Here is a 27,115-nt window from a genome sequence, read left to right as displayed (position 1 = left end):
AACTTCCTTATTTCCTTTCGCCACCCATCCAAACTGATCCAGTGTCTGTCTCCCCTTTTCATCCCGAGTGCTTTTGCTTTTTTTTTTCCTTTGTCTCCTTTCTTCTTGATGCCCCAGATTGAAAAGTGTGCTTCAGTTTTTTCTTTCATGGGGATAAGGTGATAAGACAAGGGTTGTACTTCTCCTGAGCACCTCCAAATTCCAAACCTTTTCTGGCAGAGCTGCTCTCTCCTACCAGTTTCCTGGGGCCTGGCTCAGTCTCAAAGGTCTTCTGGTTGTAGCCTGCTGGCTGGCCTCCTCCACTACTCCCTCCCTTAAGGCTTCACCTCGCACCACTCCTAGGTCTTTTCCCTGTGGTAACTGCCACAGAAAATTACTCTCCAGTAGGATCTTGCCTGGAAATCTTAGCTGGTGCTCATGTAACCCCCATAAGCTGGGTCATACTTGGTTCAGGCTTGTCGGTGTGGCAGAGGATAAGCAGGCCCTGTCCCTGTTTAAGGAAAAAGAAAGCAACTGCAGAGAGAGTAGATAGAGGAATGAGGATTGTTTTTGTACTGTTGCTGGAGAATAAACTTGTATATTTAGCCTTTAACCCCTTGATTAAGGGCATTGTCAGACTGGTCATATTCTTATGGGCCTTTGAAAGCAACTGCTGCTATTTGAAGGACCAGAAGAGAGCAAGTCATCTTTGCAATACTAAAAGCAGGATTTGCAGTTTGGGGCACAGGCTTCTTCAATCAAGAAGGACTTTAATTTTTTTTCCCCCTCAAGAGTTATATAGACACTTTGCATTTCAGTACTTTTTGAAGTGGGGAAATATGTGAACTTGAATATGTGCCATGTCTAATGTTGTTATTTTCCTTGGCAAACATAAAGAAAAAAATATATATAATTTAAATTACTATATTCTTGCAAATTCATTTCTGACTTTGGCCCTTAAGAACCCACAGAGCTGACGTTCACTCACGACTTGAACTCTTTCCCCTGGAGGTCTTTCTGTGACAAAAGGCTGGCTCTGCCATCGATCCCTCTTTAAATCTTCCCTGTTCCTTCTCTCCGCACAACAGACTCTGTAACTGGGGCTACTTGGCCTAGGCCCTAGACTAGGCCAGTCATAAGCCCACCTGATCAATCTTGTCTCTTGCTGCCCAGAGATAAATAAAGATGTTCCCTTACCGTGATTGCTTTAGACTCTTCCTTGGACATCAATGCACCAATTACTTAAGCTTCAAATTAGCATCTGTTTTGCACACAACTATGTATAATATTTACTTCCTGGTTGGGGATGGGGTCCCATAATGTCACAATTACATGTTGAGAATGATTCAGTGTCATCTTACACTCTAATACACCAATTTCCTCTTTCATGAAAACAGAATACCAAGAATTGTGGTGAGCAACGTCACAGGGCAGGAGCCAATGGTACACACAGGAGCTGAGGCAGGGGGCCCTTGCTTTACAGGGGCCCAGGGCAAATTGCCCCAGTTGCCCCCTATCCTCTGGGCAGCCTTACCCCAAATTGGTGCTCAGGACTGCCACCCAGTTGCATTCTTCCACCAGCCTTAGTTATGCTACTGTCAAGCACTAGTATGTGTGAACTGCAAAATCACTCCATATGGTAAAACTAAATCACAGAAGCAAGCACTCCTATCCATAAAGTATGGCAACACAACTATTTAAAAAACCATAGTGCTATTAGGAAGTGTCATGGGAATATCAAAACAAGCTTCATGAAAGAGATTGGTCCATAGCATTTCCAGCCAACATGAAATAACCTTCCATGCAGCATATAAAGTGGCAAAGTTTCCCAGGCCTTTTTTATATTTGTAGATTGATTCTGATATTCAGGCAATGAATGGAGCCAACATTTGAAGTGAATCCTTCAGTAAGACAATGTGTGTATTGACACTGTTCACTGTGTTTCGTTAGGATTAAAAACTGATGTAGGCCTGGAAATATAGTAAGAAAAGATAAAATGTGGTGTGTGGTAGAGGAGTCTATAATTTCAGGTAGCCACTTAATCTGAATTGTGTGAGTTTGGTGAACAGTAAGACTCTTCAGATTCAGCACCGTTCTATTTCTTTCTTGGACTCATTCATCTGACTGGTTGTTCAACACCTGAGTTTGTAGTTTGTTTAGATTATCCAAGGTGCAATCACTGTTAAATAATTGGATTTAATCTGTCTTTCTGTCTCTTCTGGATAAAAAAATCTGGAGCTAGCGTTTTGTTATTAACATACACTTCTAATCTTTTCAGCTGCAATCACAGGTTCAACTTTACTGTTGGAGATACAGCCACAATGTCAGTTTAACAATGGACTTGTTGGTACTCTGAAAAGTTTAGTGCCCTTAACTTTCCTTCCAAAATGTAAGGAACATCACTGCCTGTGCCACCAAAGTGGAGCTACAGCACAGCACTACTACCCAGATTCTAGATGTCTTTTGGGTAGCTGCATGAGAGAGATCTATCCATCAGGCAAAATCTGACTTCCCTTCAGCTTCCAGAACATACAACCTACTCTTCAAAAGCATCAGAATAAAGGTTCTGAAGACTGAGACTAGAGATACACAACAGCTGATACCTTTTCAGTGTGCTAAAGAGAGAAACCAGACCAACCACTACCTGTCACTTCATGGTGTTACTGGTAATTGTTCCATGGAAAATGCATTGAGAGTCATACTAAATGGTTTTACCAGAGCTTGGCAAATGCTAAGGAATTCTGATGGATGGCAAGAAGGGCAAACAACACTTTTCCATCTGTCTCTGATGTCTTGGCAAAAGCTATAGTGCTTAGGCCAGGAGGCATAGATATATATTTTTGGAGAACATAGATATATATTTTTGAAGAAAGATCAATCTTAATGAGTTCTAATAAAAATGAAAAAGAATTAGCTCAATGATCCTGAATCTGCAAAGACTGTTGTGGGACTGAAGTGCTCAAGGCAAAGACTGCAGTCATAACAATTCCTGGTTTAACCGATGAATTCAAGAAAGAGTCAGGCCCACAAACCATAAAATGCACCTTCTTGCCTCCAGCTTTTGGGAACAGCCTGTCTGTGATGACCTACAAATCTTACTGTGAGAATTATTACAAAATATGTCCCAAGAAGACCTCAGAGTATAGTTTTATAAAGCACAACAGACAGCTGATGTCGCTACATGCATGACAGCCTCAAAGAATAGAACAATTTGTTTTGAGTGACTTCGGTGGTTTATTTGGGTCTGCTCAAATGGACATTAGCTTGGCTAACAGAGTTTGGACAAGTAATGCTTGCTTTTATTTTTTCCCAGTTTGGCTCCTGAAGTTGTTATAGATCAGGAAACTTACTTGAACAATACCCATAATTGTAAGTTTTCTACCTTGTCAGTGGCACAAAAAAGGAGAAAGTGCAGGCAGCAGATTAGTATGGTAAGCATTATGCTGGTAACTGATTGTCAAGATATGTTCTTTGTTTAGTGAGCACTCCTGCACTTTGACACATAGAACCATTGGTGAACAGTCCTTAATGTAAATAGTTATGCATCATTAACATCTACTTCCAAAAATAAATGAGGTCTCAAGGCTCCACAGATGTCTGTATAGCTATTTTATTTCATGGCTTTAAGACAGTGACTGAAACAGAGACTAAAGTGACTGTCTTACATCCCTCTCAATCTGGGGAACAGCATACAGATGGAATTTTTTCCTCTACTTCATGGGGAAAAAAAGTACTGAATAGGAGGACAGGATCTCTGACATTCATTCCATTTTGCATGCTTAACACAAACACATTTTAGTAGAGTGTTGCTTAATAATCTTTTTTAGCCTCTGTTTCCTTGTCTAGGCAGATGCCAGCATTTTGCTCATATGTCAGAGAAACATAATTAGTTAATGGTTTACAGACTTATTTTCAAGGGCAAGATTCTGATGGCTCACTCCTGTGAATTCACTTATTTTACTTTATACTTACACCACTGTGACGAAGAGCAAAATCTAGATGGGTATATCTCAGCATTGAGAAAACTATCAAGTGATCAGGGCATTGAAGTCTCTTTCTTTTCAGGTCACTCTTCACTGGAAAGCTACATAATAGCTTGACACTTTTGACTATCTAGGAATCTACATGAATAAATGAACATCACTTGCAAATCATGGGACCTACTTGACAGGAAAGATATGAAGACTTGTGACTGGATTGTAATAGGGAAGGCAATGTATTATTACTGAACATTTTTTTTTATTTATGCTGCCATTGCCTGGCTCACACACTTAACTATACACCTAAGAAAGGTGCAATTATTACAAAACAAGGAAGGTTATAAAATCACTCTATTTTGGCCATTCCAGATAAAGTATGAATACTGTTAGTTTGCTAAATTTGATCTGCATGATAACAGCTGCATTGAATTCAAGTATGGATGTAAATTCAAATGTTAATATCATGGGGATTACCATTCATGGCCAAACCATTCACCCTCTTAGTTCAGTCTCCTGTGTTTAGCAGTGCCCAACACAATATACAATGGAAGGTGTATGAAGTCCCTTAGGAATTATAATGGGATTGTTACCTCATAAATAAAAGCAAGTCTTAATTGGCTTATAGTTTGCTGAAAGTAGATGGGTACTATGAACAGGTGGGAATGGATAGTAGTGGAAGCCAATGGAGGAGCACTGGAATTTGGTGAAGAATCAGGGGAGGAAGTAGGGGCAGGAAGTTTGTACAAGAAGTCTGTAACATAGCAGTGGAGCTGTGGGCAGGCTGGGCTAGAGAGCAGCAGAAATCAGCGCTGCAAATGGGGAAGAGACAGACTTGGGTGAGGTGAAGTAGGCAACTGTACCTGCTTTTCAAGGTTCCCGAGTACTGCCATTCCTTTGGTGCCAGCACCCTCTGAAACCAAATTACAAAGTGTTTTGCCTCATCCTCTTTTAATACATCACAGCAAATCACAATGTACTTCTGCTATCAGTTACTTCATTCGAGTGCCTACATAGTAGATTTAGATATTCCTGTCTTAGGTAGCCTTTGTGCTTCAGTTCCAAGACCCACATGGATACTTCAGTGGCAGCCAAGTGTACATTACACTTCATGAAACAATTTCAGCTCTAAGAGTCACCTGATGACAGCAGAATTTGTTATATATTACCATAGGGGATGCAGAGGGGGTGCATGGAGGTGCATGTGCACTGCCTGAGAGTGTTGGTGCCCCCCCTGAGAGTGAGCACCCTCGGCTTAGGCAATGGGCAGGGGAGGGGCTGGTGCACCGCCGGCACTTCCAGGCTTGACGTCTGGCCACGGAGGGGCGGGATTCCCCCCAGTTGGCGATTGGTTGCAGGGCGACCCGCCCCCCCGCCACTGACACCACTGCAGCCACCTATGTATGGTCCCCACTCAGCCCGCCCTCACTGCCAACACCCGCATTGCCACCCGTGTGCAGTCACTGTGCACCCCTGCCCCAGCCTCAGGAAGCATGTGTCGCTTTTGCACATTACATTACATTATGTTAGCAACTCAACATTGGGCCTAAAGATCTATGCCATAACCAGCTATCCTTTCAAATATTAAAATCTCAGCTTTATAATTTGTTCATGTAGCAAGATAACCTAGCATAATGTAGTCAGAATGAAGTATGCATTATGCAAAGAATTTTCTTCCCCTTTATCAAGTAGTCCCTAAGAAACCTAGCTGAATATTGCTTGCAAGCCCTAAATTCCTAGGTCAGTTTTAGATGCATAAAGAATAGAGGACTTGAGTAATTTGGTTCTAGCCTCCAGCATTCAAGAAAGGAATTTTCACATTTTCCTAAGACTGGCAAAAAGGCTAATATAGCACAACTTGCAAATATCCAAATAATACAGATTTCAATATACAATGTAAACAAAACGTATCTGTTTTGCCAAGACTTAACATTTACTATAGGAAGGAACACACTGTAAGATGCTTGTTTATCTACCCATTCCTATATGACCCCAAAGCCAGTCCCAGATTCATTTTTATCTCTAAGATCCCTAAAGAAAAAAAATTTTGTCCTGTGCAAAATATTTCATGCATTGAAGTATTTTTAGCATGTTCAGTCTTGCATTTCTCTACTGATTTGTTTTTTTTGGATCAAACAAAATGTTCTTTAACTATACCATAAAAATAACATAATCATGATGTTATCTCTGCTGTTATAAAGTATATGACAATATTGTGTTTATGGTTAAATACAGCCTCAAGGACCTCATACCAGTGCCAAACAAGTAAGTTGTTTTCAATTAAGGACATCAGCTCAGTGCTCAGTAAACACACGGGATTATTTATGTATGAGTTGGGGGCTTGATGTTCTTAGAAAATATGTATTAGGAGCCTCCAGCTTGTCTTTAGTTTGGACTTAACTAACTTAAAATGCAAGGATAATAAAAAATATTGTGCCTATGTTAAGACTATGCCTTAGATGATGTTATTAGTTAATTTTGTATTGCCTGTAATGTATGGATATTCCTAATGATTCTATTAGAGTTTAAATAACAGAATTCAGAACAAATGTATTTCTACTGAGCAGTAGAAACATAATTTCTCTGGAACTGCAGCTGCTGTAGTTGAAGATTAGGCTCTTACTATCCCTTAGGGAGATTATTGTCTCTGCCAGCTGACTTAGTTTTTATACAGCCAGCGATTTATTAGATTGCTTTGCTCTTAAGTGTGATAATAGGCCTTATGCTTAGCAAGGTTTAGAGACTTCCAGTGCATTAATATTTTATGGCAATGACAGTCAAGACACATTTTGTTTACCTAACAAGACAAGCCAAACTAGAGCTGATGTGTATTAGAGATTAGCACTTTAACTTGTAGGAACCCTGCCAATTATATCTTTAGTGCTTTACAATGGCTTTTAAATGTGTAATCTAATCATTTACATATTTGGTGCATCACCATTTGGTTCTAAAATCATGCAGTTTGGTGCCATGGTAATGTTAGTAGACAATTTCTTAGGTATCGTATAGCATTCCAGCTCCTTGCTGGAATATATCTTCTTCGTGCTTATATATCTTCTTGAAATAATGTATTAAATTGAATGCTGCCATTATTTGGAGGCCAAACTGTGGGGTGTAGTAACATCCTACTAAATGTAGCATTTTACATTTAGTTCAAGAGGTTCAGCCTACAAAGAAACTGATTGAATGTTCCAACATTATGGAAGTAACCTGCTAGCTGTACTTGTCCCATATGCTATCTCAAATAGTTCTTTGGTTTTGGTGATTCAATCTCAGTGACAGTAATAGCTTCTACTGTCCAAATAAATATTTCAAACGAATTAGTCTTGCACTGCTTGCCTTTTATTTCTTCTCAGCAAAGCAATTCATCAGCAAAGCCAAGTTATTATTTGGAATGGAAAAAGAGGCAAAGTAAGGCATCTGGCATTGATTCACTATGCCTGCAACACTTAATTCTGAAGTATAGAGTTGATAATACCAAAAGAAGCTGAAAATAATATGCTTTTATGCTTCTCTTACTTACTTTACTGTAAATCAAAGCAACTACATTGCATGGGAATACCCCAGAATAAAACTGGTATGGGAGAATAATAGGCCCATAACTAATGGTCTAAAAGTATGTGTGTGTTTCTGTTTTTGTGTGTGTGCATGCACGTATAGATACATGCACATGTACAAGTGTACACACTGAGAAAAAGACCCATACTTGTCTAGCAATACATAAAAGAAAATCATATGCTACAGTTACATGTAGTATGCCCTTGTCTTCTCTCTACATGTGTTAATTCCTTTTAATGATGTTCCCTGCAACCCTCTAAGGACTATACTAATGCCAAAGTTTTAGAGTGTATTGTAATCTTTCTGCTGCTGGCGTACTGATTGAATTTGATTTTAATCTGCTGATATTTTTGTACAGTTTGGAAAACAGTTGGACTTCTATTGGAAGTATTTTATGATAGTTTAACTCGAATATGCTTTAAAATAATAAATACTTATTCATAATAAGCATTATTTTGAGTTTAGGGCTTTTTTTCCCCTTTTTTGTATGTGAGCTACAGATCTTATGATAAGAGGTAACAGTAAAAGGTCAATTGCTTTTTTGAGGCTTTGTTTTTTTTTAACATGGTGTATTTGTTGAAATTCCCCATGAACATTTTGAGGGAAAAATAAATCCTAAACCCCAAAACGTAAATGTCAGAAACTGTTTTGGCCAAAATCAGCAGTTTTGGAAAACTGAATAACTTTACTGAAACATGTATATGTTGTCCCTCCTTCCTCATGTTTTGGATTTTATTTTTCCTCAAAAACTAGAAAGCTTTGGCCAAAGTGAAATTTCTATGCGGAAACTATTACCTTCCGAGAAAAGCTGGTTTTAATTAAACTCTGTTTTTCTGCTTTTGGTTGTTATTGTCGTTTGTGAAGGATATTCCACTTGCTCTTCTGTCACTGTTGTTCCAGACATTTTCTGAATTAAAAAGGCTGAAGAAACACGGAGTTTAGGATGTCTTATTTTTGACCATGTACCATGTCACTTTGATTTTGAACTTGTCTGCGCCTCACTTTTTCAACAGAAAGGTAAGACATTTAATTAATGTTAGTAGATTATTCTGAGATCATCTGATACAGAGGCATAGCAAGGTATTTCAGCACCTGGTTATTGAAGGTTGAAGGTTCAATTGAAGGTTACTACATATTGAAGGCTGCTGACTGCTGTAGCAGCTGAGGGCTGGTCTTGGTGCACACTGATGCAGTAGCACGTCTGGCATGGTCTCCCCAGGACCACTCCTGATGCCCTTTTCTCTTCCCCTGACCCATATGCTTCTAAGTTCAGGGAGTCACCTCCCACTGCAAAGCTTTGGGGGGCTGCATTTCACTCTCCTTACTTCCCCTTCCCTTACAGATTATTTTAAATATTATATAATTTGTATTCAAGGCCAAATTAGCCAAAGACTAATTCCAAATCCAAGAGTCCAGCACCATAAGTGGCCCTAGTACTAGCAAACATCCTCCACCCACCCCTGGGGCTTCAGATGTTTCCAAAACCTTTGGTGGGCATCCTACTTGCAGGCCCAATCCTGGAGGCTTGGGGTTCAAATGCTCCCAAATTTTCTTGCCCTTAGCCATAAGGCCTTTGGAGCAAGCAAGGGGGAGACTCCCATTTCCATAAACTGAGCACTTCATCTTGGTGGGTACTGAACCACGCCAGAAGAGCAGTTCTTCTGCAAGGCGGTTCAGGAAAACTGCCCTCCCAGACACAGATGCATGGTATTTCTCCTGCCAGGTTAAAAAGTCATTATGCTTCATCTGAGCCTTCAAGAGGCCCCCACAGATACACTACTGGGCACTGGGCTGCATCTGCCTGGCTTTCTGTGGCTGGGCTGTGCAGGGCTGCCCCTGCTATGGAAAAGACTCCTGGTGGAGACAGGATAATGCTGGCACCCTTCCAAGTCAGCATCCAGGCCTTGCCCTAGTTGCACTGCTGCTCTAATCAATGGCATTATAGAGGCCCACTATGTTCTATTACTTGCTGAAGTTTAAGATTTGTTTCTAACCTTTCTATAAATGTAAAAATATTAGAAACTGTTTCATTGTATCAGCTTTATCCACCTTAGCTTTTAACCTTTCTCCTCCTACTTGTAATCCAGATGGAATTTGAAAGTCTGTCCTGTCTTGGAAAACAGAGTTTTTTTATCCTGATTCATAAACTTGAAACTGATGCTGGGATATATCTTCATGTTCACAGTGACAGAGAGAGCTAATAATACAATTGTACACATATCTTACTGGTAAGTGTTTATTGTAGTTTCTTCTTTGTTCCAGTTAGCCAAGGATATGAGTTGTTATGGATTCAGTCTATGGAGTTTTGGCTCCTTGGCTCAAGCTGTGGCCTCCTATTTTTCTAGCTTTAGGGGTTAACAGACCAATGCCTCCTGCACACTGGTCAGGAGGATGAACATCATAGATGCTTTCTGGATAAATATTGGTAAGTAGGATACAGTGGGTACACCTACACATGCAATTAATATGATTGAATCAACTCTGACACAGTTTGCACCGGAGTTTATTGCTCCTGGGCATCATGTTTTCACATGTTCCCAGGACTGCAGTGTGTTGAGCTGAGGTGGAGCAGAGCTGGCTAAGAGGCATCTGTCAGCAACTACATGTGTGTTGCAGTGGAGTAAATAACTCCAATGTAAGGCAGTACTTGACTTATGTCTGTCAGTTTTTTCATATGGTAGAGTTAATTAGTTTACTCGGACTGAATAGCAGCACACATGTAGGTGGTGGCACTTTATTGCAGAGCTAATTAGTCAACTCTGCAGTAAATGTCTCATGTAGATGCGTCCTCTGTGTGTGTGTGTGTGTGTGTGTGCGCGTGTGCATGCGCGGACGTGTGTGATTAATTATTAGTATTAATAATCACTGAAGTTAGTCAGCTGTCCCAGGTAAAGTCTGTACCAATGTAATACATCTCCTTTGGTTGCCTTCTTGGTGATCACAAGCCTGGAGAGATGATACAGCTACAGAGATGATGATGAACTTTGTCAGTCATTCAGAGTCATACCTGATTAGGTAATCCAGAGAACTCTGATAGCAGTAGGAACTATTTGAATCATACCTAACATTAGCCCTGTGCAAAGCAGCTAGTATTTGCTTTGGATTCAGATTGGCTAATTTGGGGGACAGTGATTCGATTTGGTGATTTGAAACTCTGTCCCAAATTGATTCAGCCTAATATGATTCAGAGATATGGCCACTGCCAAATCGGCCAAATTTTCCAAATTGGACAGGCCCCATCCACCGCCCACTCTCCCAGGCCTCTCAATGGCTGCCCTGCCTGGCCCCGATTCTCGGCCCTTTAAAAAAAAAAGAAAAAAAAAGTCCCAGTCTCTCTGGCTTCTTCCAAGTGGCGGGGTGATCCCCGCTGCTCCCCACTGCCCTATGCTGTATGGGAGGCTCTGTCATGAGGCTCCAGAGGCCCTGATGGCTGCTGCAGCAGCTGGTGAGTGGGGGGCTTTTTTTTTTTTTAAAGGAGCCAGGAGCTGGGGCCGGGCAGGGCAGGGCAGCCAAGGTGGGGAGGGGGCTGGGAGAGCAGGTGGAGATTGGGATGCACTCAGGGGGGTTGGGGGAACAGGCAGGGGATGGGGCCAGGTAGGGTTCCCCCCATGGCCCTGTCCCCCCTCTTCCAGTCCTCCTTCCCCCCACCATTTACCAGCATGGAGTCCATGTCCAGCTCCCTGCAGTGGTGAGTGGGGACTGCCCAAATCTCTTAAGCTCTCTGAATCTTTTCCTAATTGATTCAGAGAGCTTCAAATTGATTTGGACTTCTTTATTAGTCTCCTGATTTGATTTGGATTCAGAGATTTGGCCACTAAATTGAGCGAAATTTCCTCCGAATCAAATCAGCACCCAAAGCTTCGCACAGCCCTGCCTAACATGGTACTAGAAGTGAGCTGTGTGTTGATAGCATATTAAAATGCAGAAGAAAAAAAAGCAGACAGATGGCAAAGGAAGGAAGCTGAGATATAGGGGCAGAGGAAATACAGAAGTCAAGATAACTCTTCTAAATCAAAGACAGTTAAGTATCTAAGTGCCTTGAAAAATGTCAGTAGGTACTCACCTGCACATTTATGCACCTAAAAATCTGGCCTCTATTCTCTGTAGTAATTCTAGAGCATTGCTGCTGATAGGGTGGCTTGGAGAATCCTGAATTAGTTAGTGCCTGTTCAGGTACAGTGTGCACAAGGAGTGATCATAAATATAGCTAAGTACTTGTTTCCAATGAAGTCAGACACTCAGGATGTCTTGTCAGTTGTACTAGCCTTAGCAAATGTCATAGTTGTGTATATGCATTTATTTTTCAGTTTGAAACTGCATGCAAATGTATATGTCAATTAGGCAGGGCCCTTGGGCACTCAGCAGGGTACCAATGTGGCCCCTGGTGATGAAGAATGTGAGCAGTCTTCCTGCAGGGGATATGAAAGCCTGGTTACTATGTAATGCTTAATGGAAATCACTAGATATGGCATCTATCCTGATGCAGCAAAAAGTTGATGAAAGAGTATTGGTGAAAAGAAAAGACCTTTAGATCTCTTAGTTCAACTCCTGTTTTTGTCTGTAATTGCACTGCTCTGTCTTCCATATTGTCCTAGGACCCATCCTTCTGGTGGCTCATAACGAGCATTTTTATGTTGAGTTTATTTTAAGAGAGATACAGCTAGGCTAGTACTCCATTTGTTTGACTGAAGATCACAAATTTATTTCAGTAATTTTTGTGAACACTTTTATGTGCTTTCTCCAAACATTCCAACAAACAATGTTTTATTTGCACAGTATTTTGAACAAGTGTATATGCTCTTGTGAATATAGCTTATGAGAGTCATTCACACTGGAAGTGGGTTATATCACTGTCTTGAAAGCTTCCTGTGTGGTCATGCAATTTGGAAATGGAAAGAATACCATAGCTGTAGAGGAGAAATAGGCTGAAATAGATTCATGCAAGCCTTCTATTGAAAAAAAAATTTGAATAACAAATACATTTTAAAAATTGATATCTGCTTGTAGGTAATTTGTGGGCAGAAGATTAGTGATTGAATAAATTACTTTGAATAGTTTCCCAGTGTCTAATACTGGGGAAATAAATTGCTATACTTTTATATTATTTAAAAATGTATACTAATAGAAGCCCCTAAGACTGATGTTAAAATGCATCAATTGTTCTCTCTTCAAGACTGTTTTCAATTACTGTAGTTTTTAATCAATAACAATGTCTTGATTGTTGCAAAACAATGTTTTGTTTCCATTCTTGTTAGTTTTTGTATTGAACACTTGTAAAAATAAAAAGGCAATCCAAGAAGTAAATGATTCTTTATATCTGATTTTGCTATTTGGATTTATCTTGCTAGATACTTAACTAACAGTAAGTATATACTTGTCAAAACATGAGTAATAATTAGTCCAAATGTGTGTGACTTTTACCAGAAAATATTTATATGCTGCATGATCTAAGTAAGTATATAATGAGAATTGAAGGAGAAAAAAATACAGCATTTAATAGACAAGGAACTTCCTCTAGAGATCTGGAAAATAAGGCCATTTATTTTATGGAGAGAAAGGAACTTTTGAAAAATGTGTAGCTTAATAAGAAATGTACCTTTAAAAACTACCACCTGACAAGAAAAACAAAAAGTCATGTCAGAAAAACATTTAAAAGTTGTAGCACCTATTTATTTTTAGGGAAAATTTCCAAAGTATACAGGAAATAGAACCCTTACTCAGAGTATTTTACTTTATTGAGTTCTCTATGCCTTGAAAATCTTAGTGGAAATCTCGAGAGACTCCTATAAAGATGTATTACATCATAAAGCAAACTAAGGATAGTAACCCATGTTATTAAACTGTCAACATACATTATACTACAATTTATCCACAATCCAACTGAACTTAAAGCCTCATTGTTGGCAGGAAGTTTAAAACATAAGACTATTCTCTAATCATCTAAAGCCTAAGGTACTTTGGAAAAAATGTTGTAATAATCGTTCCACCACTCCATTGCAGTATGTGTGAATTTCATTGGTTTAGTGCATCAAATGCTCAGCCATTACAAGGAAGGATTCTGAAGGATTACTACTTAAAAGGTTTTATTAGTAATGCTGTAGATTTTTCATTTCACAGCATATTAATACAGGTTTGTTATAACAGTAGTAATGAAAAATAAATCTTAAAACCCAGTGGTTAAACCTGCTTTAATTTCTGCATGAATATTTAACAACAGACCTGGTAAAATGACATTGCTTATACCATTTACCTTCTCAATTGGAGAGCAATACTGCTTTGAATTCTGAAAGGCAGGAGATAAGCATCACTCAGCAGTAGTTATGATAAATAGTAATTTCAGGCATGATAACATACAGAGAAGCAATAAATTGTCATTAAATAAACCTTTGCTCTTACCTTCAATTACAACAGTTCCTGGGAACCCCATTCAGGAATCAGGATCTCATTGTGCCAGGCCCTGCACAAGTAAAATAATAAAGAAAAAACCCTCTTTCAAAGAGTTTCGGTGAGCCTGAATGGATAGGTAGCTATGGCAGAGGCAGCAAATTTTGGAGCAAGAAAAAAATAATATAATAGAGTTTAGCATACAACTCAGTCTCAGCTCCCTTCATGCCTCCCCAGTTTTAGATGAGACTGTTTGGCCAGATGTAGGCTTTAAGAATGTGTTTGAAAAGTCTAGGTGTGGTTTTAAATTTGTTTTTACCTGCCAGGGAGAATATTGTAAATGTCATCTTACGTAGCACTATACCATTGCTCACTTATATGCAATGGAATATATATTTTATCATATTTGCTGATTGCATTTGGGATTGGATGTGATAATTCACTTCTCTGAAAGTTAAGGCTGTAACACATTTTTCCTTCTTGGGCATGTTCTTGTCCAACAGTCCTCGCAGCAGGAAGCTTTGCTAGCAGCATGTGAAAATAATTGAGGAACAAAATGCCTAATGTAAAATTTATTTATCATTTTCTTGAGCTGGACTGTAGTTGAGAATGTTGTTGCTAATGAGAAATTACAGCATGTAGTGCTCTGCTGCCAAAGAAAGCATCTGCATAAGCTTGTAGTGTAAATCTAAAATGTAACATTTCCTGCATATATAAACGTTTTGACCAGGTAGCAATTCTGCAAATTCCTTTCTAGGATGCTTCAGACCTTTTGCCTAGTAAGTTGGAGACTGCTCTGAGTGAAGTTTTACGTCTTGGATTTGAACGCTTTTCAGATGTAAGCTTTTAGTCACTGTGGATATGTATACATTAACATTTAGGATCAACCTTGAGGTGCCCTCAGCCAGGTACATAAAATATCCTTCTCTGTTTATCAAGCATTTGCCAATCTATCCTATGGAAAAAAATTCCTGCCTCACCTCAGATTTGGTGGTCAGGGGGTGTATCTACACATTGAATTAAGGTAGAGCAGTAAGCTCTGGCACAGTTTGTGCTGGAGTCAACTGCTCCTGGGTCCAGCATTTAATCCTTGAGGGAAAATTGAGAAAATGTGGCCTTGGCTACTTTATGGTCCAGTGGCTAGGTAACTAGCTCTGAGGTAGGACCCAGACAGTATTGATAGATGGAACTGAGTCAACATGGCAGAAGATGACCAGTGGTGTTCCCTAGGCTTCAGTACTTGGACCAGTGCTTTTCAGCATGTTCATCAATGATTTGGATTCCGGTATTAAAAGCAAACTGGCAAAGTGTGTGGACAACACCAAATTCTGGGGAAGCATGTTCACGCTTGAGGACAGGCTGGTAATATAAGCCGACCTGGACAGGCTTGTGAGGTGGGCAGATCTTGACCTGATGACATTCAATATGGAATAATGTAAAGTGCTCCATCTGGGGAAAAATAATCCACAAAACGCTTACAGGCTTGGCAGTGGTATGCTTGCCAGCGCTACAACTGAAAGAGACCTGTGTGCTGTAACAGACCACAGAATGAATGTGAGCCACCAATATGATACTGTAGCTGGCAGAGTGAATCAAGCACTGGCATCTGTTTACTGATCCCTCTCGAACAAAATAAAGGATGTCGTATTTCAGCCTTGGTGGGGCCATGGCTGGAGTACTGCCTCCAATTCTGGGCGCCGCATTTTAGGAAGGATGTGGAGAAGCCAGAGTCCAAAGGAGGGCCACGTGCATGATTTGAGGTCTAGAGAGCAGATCATATGAAGAGAGGCTGAAAGACTTGGGACCGTTTAGCCTGGAGAAGAGAAGACTCAGAGGGGACTTGGTGGGAGCCTTTAAGTATATTAGGGGTGTACATCAGGGCGTGCGGGAGCATCTGTTCACCAAGGCACCCCAGGGAAAGACGAGAAACAATGTGCACAAACTGTTTGAAAATTGCTTCAGGCTGGACATAGGGAAAAACTTGTCTGTAAGTTGAGTGCTGAGGGTCTGGAAAAGGCTCCCCACAGAGGTAGTGCAGTCACCCACTGCAGCGATCTTCAAAAAGTGTCTTGGTGTCCACCTTGCTAGGGTCATCTGACCCCAGCAGTCTTTCCTGCCCAGGTGCAGGGGGGCTGGACCTGATGATCTTGTAAGGTCCCTTCCAGCCCGTAACATCTATGAATCTATGAGTGTACACATGCACCCAGGACTGTAGCACTTTGACCCAGGATGGAACAGCTCTGGGCTGATAGGGTCTGGCAGTGGGGGGATGCGGAAGGATGGGTGAGCCCTGGGCTCTAGGTGGTGGCATCAGGTGGTGGAGGGCTGGCTGGGGCATGAGGGTGTTAAACTGCAGGGCTAAGCCTCAGGTAGCCCCTGTCCTTTAGCACCCTCATGTCCCAGCCAGCCCTTGTCACCATCTACAAGTGTGTTTCAGTGCACGTACATACTGTGATGTACTATCTTATAGTGAAGTTAATTAATTTGCTGCACCCTAATATTGGCTCATGTGGAGGTGGTGATGCTTTATTGCAGAGCTAATTTGTCTACTCCACAGTACGGCACACATGTAGATGAACCCAGGATGACCCTGAATGGAAGAGTAAAACCTCATATTCAAGAACCTTTTAGTTTTCTTATTACCAGCTGGAACACCATTGCACCCAGGTAAAATTTCCCAAGTCTTAGTTGTGGCCATTGTCTCAGTGGCTTAGAGAAGATTGCACTGGGCACCCAGCCCAACTCAAAGATAGTAGCATTCATTATGGCTTGGCTGTTGCAGGCAACTTGCAAGAACCCTGAAGTGTGGGATTATTAGGCATCACTGCTGAGTGGTAAAAACAAAACAAGACAATGATAGCAACAAGCCAGTGATGCATAATTCTTTTGCTCTTTTGTTGTATCACTTTGAGAAATCATCCATGCTTTACTGCACAGTAGACTAAGCTACTGAACAGTAAGGCATCACCATATAATCATAAGGAGCAGCTACTGTGTAGTAAATTAGGTTAGTATGTAGTTTTCTACTACCTGATCCCCATATGATGGGGAAAGGCGTCCCCACCTGGGGGTGGACAGCCACATGGGGATCAGGGCCCTTTCAATCCCCACATTGGGCTGGGAGAGGTGTCCCCACCAGGGGGTAGGGGGCATCCATACCTCTTCTGACCCACCTGATCCGCACGTGGCTCCCAGGAAGCATCCCTGCTGAGTGTCTCCACTGAATGGGCATGCCTGTCCTGGCCATATGGGGATTGGGTCTCATCCCCATGTGCCTGGGACATGCAGTTCTGGCTGCCGGAACAGGTCTCCACTCCCCCTGCCCCCTGGGGACTGGGACCAGCTCTGTGCCCCCTACCAGCCCCAGAGCTCCCTCTGGTTGCTGCAAGCATGGCAGGAGGGCAGGAACATCTCTTGTTTCAACTGCTCTGGTTGGGAGCAAATTTGATCCCAAGCCTGCACACATGTAGACCTTTCTGGGGCACACTTTGCATTAATAGCCTGTGGAGATGTGCCAACAATGTCTTTGTGATGTAGGTATCATTATCCCCATTTCATGTGTGTGTGGAAATAGCCCACAAAGAGGTTATGTTACCCAATCAACACAAGTCAATGGTGGTCAGGAATGGTATAGCACTACTTTCTTTGTCGCCTTCCCTGAGTACCAGATGTTTTTATGCTTGTGTTCATCAGAAAAATAAATAGAAATAAAGCAAGGTTAATCCTCTAAAACATGCAATATTGCTCTCTTAAAAATGACTGTACTGCTGAAAAACACCTTGAATAATGATGAATATGAGATAAGTTATTTTACTTTACAGAAGCACGGATAACAGACTATAGTGACTTGGGCGGTGTTCAGTTCAATGACTCTAGCACTGAATTTACCAGTTTCAAAGGAACTTTTCTGCATTTGATAAAATGTTTTGATCCATTAGGCTGCAAACAGATGTCACATTTATTCTAGGATAAAACATTTTATCTTAGGACAAAGTACAATGATGTGGACATCCATATCCATTTTCCTAGAACAAATCCTAAGAAATGTTTCCTGAATAAGAAATAATAACAGTTTATTCTGGGATACTGCAAATTATAGGTGTACAGTTATCTTGGGATTGCACTATTGAATTAATGACAGAAAAGCAGCACTGTATTCAGCTGCTCACTAAACCCTAATTAGAAAGGTGATGCGTGTACCTACCAATCCCATGATATTTTTGTTATGGGACAAGCACAGGCACAACTTATCCAGGTATAAATGTAACATTTGTTCCTAACCTTAGAGGGTGCCTATACACAGGCATTGAGGCTGCTTTGATGCACTGCAATTACAGTGCATCAGATCAGACTTGATTAATCAAGTCTGTTGGAGTGTGGTAATTTCTATGCTCCAGCAGACTCCAGTATCATGTGTATCAGTGTCTTTACACGAAAAATGGTGGTGGGGGCACTTTAACTAAAGCACCGTTTTTCAGCACTGGGACACTGATACACGTGACACTCCAGGTGCTTTAATTAGAGTGGCTTTTGGAGCACATGTATAAATGTCCAGAGTGACTTAAATTTAGCAAGCAACTTGCTTAATTTGTGGTCTTGTTTCCTCCTTCCAGTCCTTAGCTATTCAATTTGAGATTTTATGTTGGGTCTTTGCAAAAATTATCCCAGCAGGAAATAGGATTGTGATTATTTAATTTAGAACCTTTTCAGTTGGTTTATCCCTCCATATATTCAGGCAGGAATAGTGTAGTGTTCTCTCATAAGATGATCTTTCCCTGGAAATACAGGTATTGGTGACTTGGCAGTTTCAGTATGATACAAAATCATGATCTTCCAGGCCAGTGAGTAGAGATTCTTGTCTATTTTTCTGTTTGTAAAAGCAGTACATTGGGAAAGGTGTCTAGGGGGCTGTTGTACAAGGTTTGCTTCACTTAATTTGTCTATATCATACTGATCACCGTAAGGGCTGAGGAGTTGAAATAATGTACCTGTTGCTTGGTGTTTTTGGGTTACAAGCTATTCTGTGACTGCTTCTGGTAGTAGTTTCTGAAACTACCAGAACTGCACCCAGGACCACAGCACATTGAGCCAGGCTCAACATGCTGGCCCAGTTATCAACATGTTGTGGGGAGATGGTTTGGGCACAAGGGTGCTTCAATACAGAGCTAGCCAGTAGGCATCCTCCACACTGAAGCTCCCTTGTGTCCCAGCCAGCTGGAGCAGCATCTACATGTGCAGCGCTGTGGAGTTTGTACAAGTACTGTCCTGCTGTGAAGTAAATTAGTGTGCTCCAATCTAATGTGTAGACATGGACATTTACTGTGCAGCTAATTAGTCTTTCACTTCTCTACCAGGGCAGGGGATTGTGAAAGATGGTCTTTCACTTCTCTACCAGGGCAGGGGATTGTGAGCTTTTCTCTCATATATGCAGTAAATACCTCATGTAATGCACCCCCCTTTGTGTAATTTGCTTCCCTTCTGATCTGTTATTTTCCAGATAAATCTGAGGGCCTAACTTCAGTATGTCTTTGGTGATATGCATGCCTGTTTAGCTGTGATAGGAGCCTTTAGCCTTTTTTATGAAGGCTGTAAGATGATGTTCCTTCACATATGTCTTTGCCATTGGGGTGTTAATCACTAGGTGTCAAATTTTGCCATCTGCAACTCTAGTGAGATTCTCATTTGCTGCAAGGTAATCAAGCAGCGACCAGGGCCAAGATGGTCTTTCACTTCTCTACCAGGGCAGGGGATTGTGAGCTTTTCTCTCATATGTAGGCCTTGCTCCCAGCATTCTTGTTTTTATGATATAAAAAGAAAATAACTACAGCTTACTTTAAATAGTCCTGCTCTGTTGGTCCATTTGGAAATTGACACTGGTACAGAAAGCAGCCTGCTTCTTAAGAAATGTATTTTCCTGTGCACACATGCTATTGTGATGCTGTTCGTCTTAGCTGCCTGTTGATTCCCAGATAGCATTTTAAGGTTCCAGTTTCTTTCTATGAAGCCCTACAGGTTTTGTTACTCGCCTGAGGCATGTGACATTTTTCCTTTTGGACTTATTTGAAGTGCTCAGGTTAAAGTCCTGCTGCTTTAGTAAAAAACAAAAATTGTGCTGAGTGAGAGAGAATGTTGTTCATCTGCTAGGGTAAGACCTGAAAAGCAGGTTTGTTGTTGAAAAGATACCTGAATTTGCTTGGCTGTACTTGCAGCAGCAGACTGAGTTGAACTGACCCACTTAACTGGCATCACTTCACTCTAAGGAAGCTCGCTCAGTGCATTACTTGACTGTGCTCAAGAAAAAGTGGAAGCACTGCGCCAGGGACACTTACAACACTTTGCCTTTCTTGTAGTGTTACCAGTGTTGCCATAGTCCAACTGGTTCACACAAACACATTGCTAGCTCAAGTTAACTGGTGCTTTTAAACAGGATGGCTGGCCTCTTAGGGGGCATAAGTGAAAATTCAAGCATTGCTGATGTTTGCTGGAGCTAGTTTCACAGTGGGGATATAGCACCTGAGGAAGCTGGTATTTCTTTCTTGGGACCAGTGGCCTCTGTTGCTGCCTGCTGTGACAACTCAGTCTCACACTTGCTATCTAGGAAAGGATTCTGGCTCTGGGATTGCCAACTATTTCATTGGCTCCTTTTGAACATGGTGGCTGGAGAGAGAATATGGAGGAAGGACTTTGGCACACATGAGCACAGGAAAGCTTACTCTTCAGAGCCATGTTAGTGTGTGTCTTTTGGCACCTGTGGAAGATGCACACCTCACTTTTAATATGCAGTGCATTAATTTGTAGAAGCAGTGCATTAATTTTTTTTTGTTTTAAATGAGTTTGGACAGAAATGAGCTTACTGAGAATCTCAAAAGAGAGGTAAGCCTTAAAGGAGCAGAATGACAGGATTTGAAGGAATTAAATGAGAAAAGTATTAAATCACTTCTGGGCTGTCAGATTTTCAAAAAAGGTCTCAGTTGCTAAAGTAATGTTTAGACCTGCGATTTTGTTGTCCCTGGAGACTGAAACTATTGCTAAAATTCTCCTTGGTTCAGTTCTTTTCTGTGAGCAGTGATTTTTTTTATTTTTTTATTTTTATCCCAGACAAACAAGGACATAGTATGCCCCCACTGTGAGTCTGTGCTTGAGAAAGAAAAAATAAAATATTAAAATAGTTTTAAGCAACAAAAGATGATGACCATTTTAAGTTTGTAGAGAAAGTTCAAATGAGTTTTTACTATAGGTAGACCTGTTTTCTTCCCAGCTAGACATATTAGAAACTGCATATATATTTTAGGTGGAATCCTAGATGTCAGTGGAAAGAATGTGATTCCTCTGCTAGGTAGGCAGACATACATGCCGTTTTTATTGTGATCGTAATCTCCATATACAAAATCACTGGTAAAGTTTGTGCATCATCAGAATGCAAAAGGCTACTTCCAATGCCTGGGTTTCACTTCAGTGTACTGTGAGGAATTTTATTATCAGAGATACAGCTAGAAGTGTTGGTATAAGTAGCTGTATACCAACACTCCTGAAAATAACAGCATTTATGTGCTGAAGTTATTGCCAGCTGCTGGGTTGTAAATATGTATTCCTGATGGAATAAACAATGTTCCTAGGACCCTGAGACATGGTTCCTTCACTTCACTCCATTACTCCTGCCTAAGCAACGCATGCCTGTATGTTGCAGCAATAGCTTTTGACTCTGTGCATTCAAATGGAATGGAGGCAAATAATACACTTCAGTTGCACCTTTCATATCTGAAAATACCACATAACCATTAATAAATTAAACCTTCCTATACCTCCAGTAGGTGTGTCAAATATCTTTCTTGTGATCTAGGTACACAGAGGTGACGAGTTGCTAAAAGACAAACTACAAATTTATGGCAAATCCAGGAATACAGACCAGACCTCTTGACCCCCATTTCTGTGCTGTAATCTTTAAATAATGCTTCCTTTTCCAGCACTTTGTGACAGGAACCATGCGTGTCTGTGTGTTTATACAGCACTTAGCAATGGGTTTCCAGTGGGAATCTAATCCAGTCCCAGGAGGGCTGCTTTAACAGAAGTACTAAATAATGCTATTAATAGAAGTCTGTATAACAGCAATTCTATTTAGCAGCATTAGTGGTAAGAATTTTCAGATTATGTAGGAGTCTCTGAAAATTTAAAAGTGATTAAGAAAACTCAAAAAAATAAATATAATTTCCATTGTGCAGCTTTCATTGTCAACATTTAATCGATTGTCAGGGAATCAGATCAAGCAATATGTTATGCCCATCATGAGCACATAATCCCATGGAATTTGTACTGTACTCAGCCAACTAATTAAACCAAAAGCCATCTGGGGCACATAACTTTGTATTGTTCAGTTCTGTGGGAGACTAGAAGTGAGATGTCAAATTAGTGTGGGAGGTGTTTCCCACACCCGTATGCTCAGTTCAGCGAGGAAAAAGTAAATTCTGCAGCTGCGGATGCATTTATTTGTTTCCGAACGAATGTTTCCAAGACCTGGATTAGCAATGGCATATTTTTTTACCCGCAGGAAAATCAGGGATAGTTGTATGGACATTCCTATGTAGGAGGTCTGTCTTCTCCCAAAATTACATCTCCAAAAGCTCAGTGATGTCCATTTATTTTTATAGCATTATGGTTGCTCACAAGTTGGCTGTAACTTTTAATGAGGGCCTAGATGCCAAATGAACATAGACTGAAATGAGCAGTCTCAGTTACAAACAACACATTTTTTTGCAACTCTTCTATAAGTTGAACATCCTCACTGCTTCCCCATGCCTCCTTATCAATTGGTCTCCAAGAACAGTAACTGGGAAAGGATAGTAAAACAAAAAGATCTATGGGCATTTGAGATTAGAGATGTTGCAGCTAGAAGGGGTATCCTCCTGGATAATATTAGACTTTAATTGAGGACTCCAGTTATTTTGGATAAAGATGGAGGTCACTGAGGTACTGTATGTTTGGGCATTTAACTTGAACAGTTTTAATAATCCAAGGTGCTAATTTTTGCAGAAATGCAAGGCAGTGGTGACGGAGCTTGAGTGACAGTATCCAACTCCCTTGGTGTCTCCATATGGCCCAAACATCTCAGTTTTCTTTCTTTCTCCACTGCTACCTCTCATTCACCCTGTATACAGATGACCAGTGAAGGCAATTTTAATGTTTTATTAAACATGAAGTATCCATTAGGCTATTTGTTTGTATGAAACATTTTCTGACTAAATGAACAAAATCAACACCTGTTCATGAACAATTTGTAAGCAGAGAAAGGGCAAGACTCATCAAATAATTTGCTGAGGCTAGTTTTTCTCTGCTCTTTGTTAATACTGAGCATTTTTTAAAATTTTCCACATTTGTCTTGCATTGGAACTAGAATTGCTGTTACTGCTATCATTGGTCAAACAACATGTTTTTAGCACCTCTGTCTAGGCTTAAGATGCTTGATAGTAAAAACACCTATATCTGACTTACATTAGCACTTACACTAGACCATGCACCATTTTATTTCTTAAAATGTTTATTCAAGGTATGGTCTTGTAGATGATTCCATGCATCTGTGAAGGAGGTTGGATTTGAAATCCCTTCCTATAATTCTATGAATAATTTTGGGGATTTTAAGGGCTTTTTTATCTTGCAAAGTTCATAGAAAATTAGGGATAGAGGGACCTCAGGAGGTCATCTAGTCCAACCCCCTGCTCAAAGCAGGGCCAGTTCCAAAAAGATCATCCCAGCCAAGGCTTTGTTTTGCTGGGGTCTTAAAAACCTCCAAGGATGGATTTGCCACCACCTCTCTGGTAACCTGTTCCAGTGTTTTACTACCCTCCCAGTGAGAAAATTCTTCCTAATATCTAATCTAAACTTCTCTTGCTGCAACTTGAGAAGTTGCTCCTTGTTCTGTCATCTGCCACCACTAAGAACAGTCAAGCTCTTTCCTGTTCTGAACCTCCCCCCAGGTAGTTGAAGGCTGGTATCAAATCACCCCTCAGTCTTCTCTTCTCCAGACTAAATAAGCCCTGTTCCCTCAGCCTCATGTGCCCCAGCCCTCTATCCATTTATGTTGCCTTCTGCTGGACTATCTCCAATTTGTCTACATCTTTTCTGTAGTGGGGAGCCAAAAACTGGACACAGTACTCCAGATGTGGCCTCACCAGTGCCAAATAGAGGGGAAGAATCACTTCTCCCAATCTGCTGGCAATGGTCTTACTAATACAGCCCAATTTGCCATTATCCTCCTTGGCAACAAGTTCAGTTGTGAAGTTCTCAAAACAGTGTTCATGTAGCATTTTATACTGTTTCTTGACTGCACTGTTACTTAGTCATTCCATTTAATGGGACCAAATTTAAACAACGGATCCTGCTGTCTTCCTCAGGACTCAGGTTTCAAACAATTGTATTGCAAACTATCTGTCTTCATGGCACCTTAATCAATTTGCTCCTTTTGGATACTTACCTACAAGGTCATGTCATATTTGACCCATGTCATGTTTTTGTCTGATAAAAATATATATTCAGATGTTCAAAGGAGTTTTGTAGGCTCAGAAACAGCTTTATTGATTTTTATAAAGGAAACATCTAAATCCTCTAGGTTGCTTTAAGAAAACTCTCAACTTTAGGGCATGACTCCATACGACCTCCCTATGACCACTTCCTCATCCTACAGTCATTGCAATGGTTCTATTTGTGGAATAAGAATCCAGTCCTGCAAATTGTTGTGCATCAGCAGAAAGATTTCTGCTGAGCTCAAATGATATCTATGGGATTGTCTGAGTCTACCTTCTTGCTAGCAATAGTAGAATCAGAGATGATTCTGCTCGGTGTAAAAAGTGAATTGAACATAATACTTATGATACTTACAGGCTTTTCAGTTAAGAAATGATGTCTTAGGGAATTTGTCTGTGTACAGTTTATGAATTCTATTTGATACTGAGGATAGTATAGTCTATATTCATCTTTGTCAGACTACAAACTCCATTTTTAAGGTGAGGCTTGTTTGCCTTTTCTGTTGTCATTTTGACTTTATACCCAGAAGTAGTATTAAGAGACAGTTTTGTACTTAGAAGAGTTGATTAAAAATAGTTTAAAATGTGATGATCTTGTATTCAGATAAGTATGCTTGGACTAAAAATGGTTATATCACAATGCAGCTCAGTTTTTTCTAGGATGGGGTGCTAGCCAAGGAGCACATTACCAGTGAGGGAAGGGGGATAGAGAAAGGCACTTTTTGATTACTTGATGAGGCTGATTGTTGAGTCACTGAGGAGGGGAGCTGAAGAGAAAAAGTCCTGAGAGAGATGGAGATGAGGAGCTGAAGAGAGCAAAAAAACTGTCTGCCAAGAGTGTGAGAGAGAGAGACTTCCATGTACAGGGGGGCAGTGGGAGGGTACTTAGAAGATGTTAAGTCCAAAAAGCACACAAAGTAGTGAGAAAACATGCAGAGAAATACATCTGTGTTTTATTGCTTTATCTAGACCAGTATGCAGCTTGAGCTATCCAAAGTGAAAAGGGATTGTTTCTTTGAAGCTTTGCAGAGTGTCAGTGTTGGGTGTTTCTACTATCACATATCCTTGAAGAGAAGCCCAAATGCCCAGAAGGTACAACTGGGGAAAAAATGATTCACTTATTTTCCGTCATGGTTTTTATGTAGTTCATTTTTTGGACTGTCATTTTTCACTTAAGATGAAAATGCAAAATATTTTAAAGTATGATTCAGTTGTTTTTCAGTGTGTTATTGTGTTCAGAATCAGATTCATATTTCCAATTTCTGTGTAGACTAGTTACTATATACAAACATGACTCCATTCCCGTTATTCCACTGCAAAGTTCCCATTGACTTCAGTTATGCTGCGCAATGCCCTAAACTGCAAATATTTAATTTATATCAATAAAATGTGTAATACAATATAAGGCAGACAAGGTTCTCTGGGTAAATCTGGTATCTTCTATTAGACGAACTCAAATAGTTGGAAAAATTGTTCTTTGCAAGCTTTCGGGTATAAATATCCTTCATCAGGTGGAGGAAGCATCTGTGGTTGGTGTGTGCTCTTCCTAGATGGAATGAGTAGTAAAGAAGCCAGATACAATACAATACAATACAATACAATACAATACAATATATACGTGTTATGTGGGTGTCATATAATTTGTGTGCCTTTGAATTAATGAGCAGATGCCTATTAAATGAAAAGGTTTTATTAGAAAATGTCTGAGCTGGAATATACAAACATGGTGAATCTTCCTAAAGTAGTAACTTCCCTTGGACTGGAGTATCTATAGCTTTTCACATTCATTTTTTCTTTTCCATATTTATACTGTTTTTTCCCTAGGGCATATCCACAGTGTATGTCTTAAATTGTATCTTTAGTAAAAGGGAAGTTGTCAAATGCTTTAACCTATTTGAAGGTGATTATAATCTGCTAGAGAATGTCTAAAAGATTTTCAATATCTGCTTTGTTATGGAACGACCATTTTGTTTAAAGGAATGTATTTAAAAAATCAATAGCCCATATAATTATAGAACCTATTCAAGAATAATTATTTGTGCTCTTATTTTCGTTCTGCAGGTTCTTCAGGAGTAGTTAACTAACAAGCACTATTCCCAGAGCTGTTCATATTCTAGCTGACATAATCAAGGATGCTGGCACATAAACAAGGACATTGTGTTAGTTTTTACAGCATTAAAAGCAGAAGATAAAATCATTGCCAAATGGAAAAGGACAAGAAAATTAGGGAAAGACATTTTATTTTCAGATTGAAACATTTTATGACACACAATAAAGTAACAACTATATTAAAAGCTAGTTGTCCCTTAAAACAGAATTTGAATCATTTTAGAAAAATGTGGGTAAATGAAAATAGTATGACTGTTCCTTTAAATGGCATTATGTTATTATATATTTTTTTAGTTTCCTCATTATTTTTGTCTAATTTTGCAAAATGATCTTTGTTTACCAAATGACATCTCTAAACCTTTGTATTTGATTAGTTCTTACATCATTCATAATTAGAAAATTATTTATAACTTCATATCATGATCATATGTTTAAACATTAGCACATGACATGAGGGGTGGAAAAAATAAAGAAAGATTTGCTCACCTCATGTTTTTGTGAGGTGTGACATTGAGGACTAAGGTCCTGCAGTATTCAAAAGATGTATGTAACTTTTTTAGACCAGTTTCAGGAATGTTCTTTTGCTCTTTTGAA

At 40.0% G+C, this 27,115-nt stretch overlaps 1 long non-coding RNA gene across 1 annotated transcript; it reads left to right on the top strand.

Annotated features, from left to right (window-relative positions):
* The first annotated feature begins 8,282 nt into the window (after positions 1-8,282).
* On the top strand, positions 8,283-26,826 carry LOC149868379 (uncharacterized). The gene is made up of 3 exons (XR_016440984.1): positions 8,283-8,531; positions 9,602-9,742; positions 26,474-26,826. It is a non-coding gene; the product is annotated as an uncharacterized LOC149868379 (long non-coding RNA).
* The last annotated feature ends 289 nt before the right edge of the window (positions 26,827-27,115 follow it).

The sequence above is a fragment of the Crocodylus siamensis genome, chromosome 3 (genome assembly GCF_052110815.1).
Source record: "Crocodylus siamensis isolate JL-2025a chromosome 3, ASM5211081v1, whole genome shotgun sequence".
Lineage (NCBI taxonomy): Eukaryota > Metazoa > Chordata > Crocodylia > Crocodylidae > Crocodylus > Crocodylus siamensis.
This window is presented reverse-complemented; position numbering and strand designations above follow the sequence as displayed.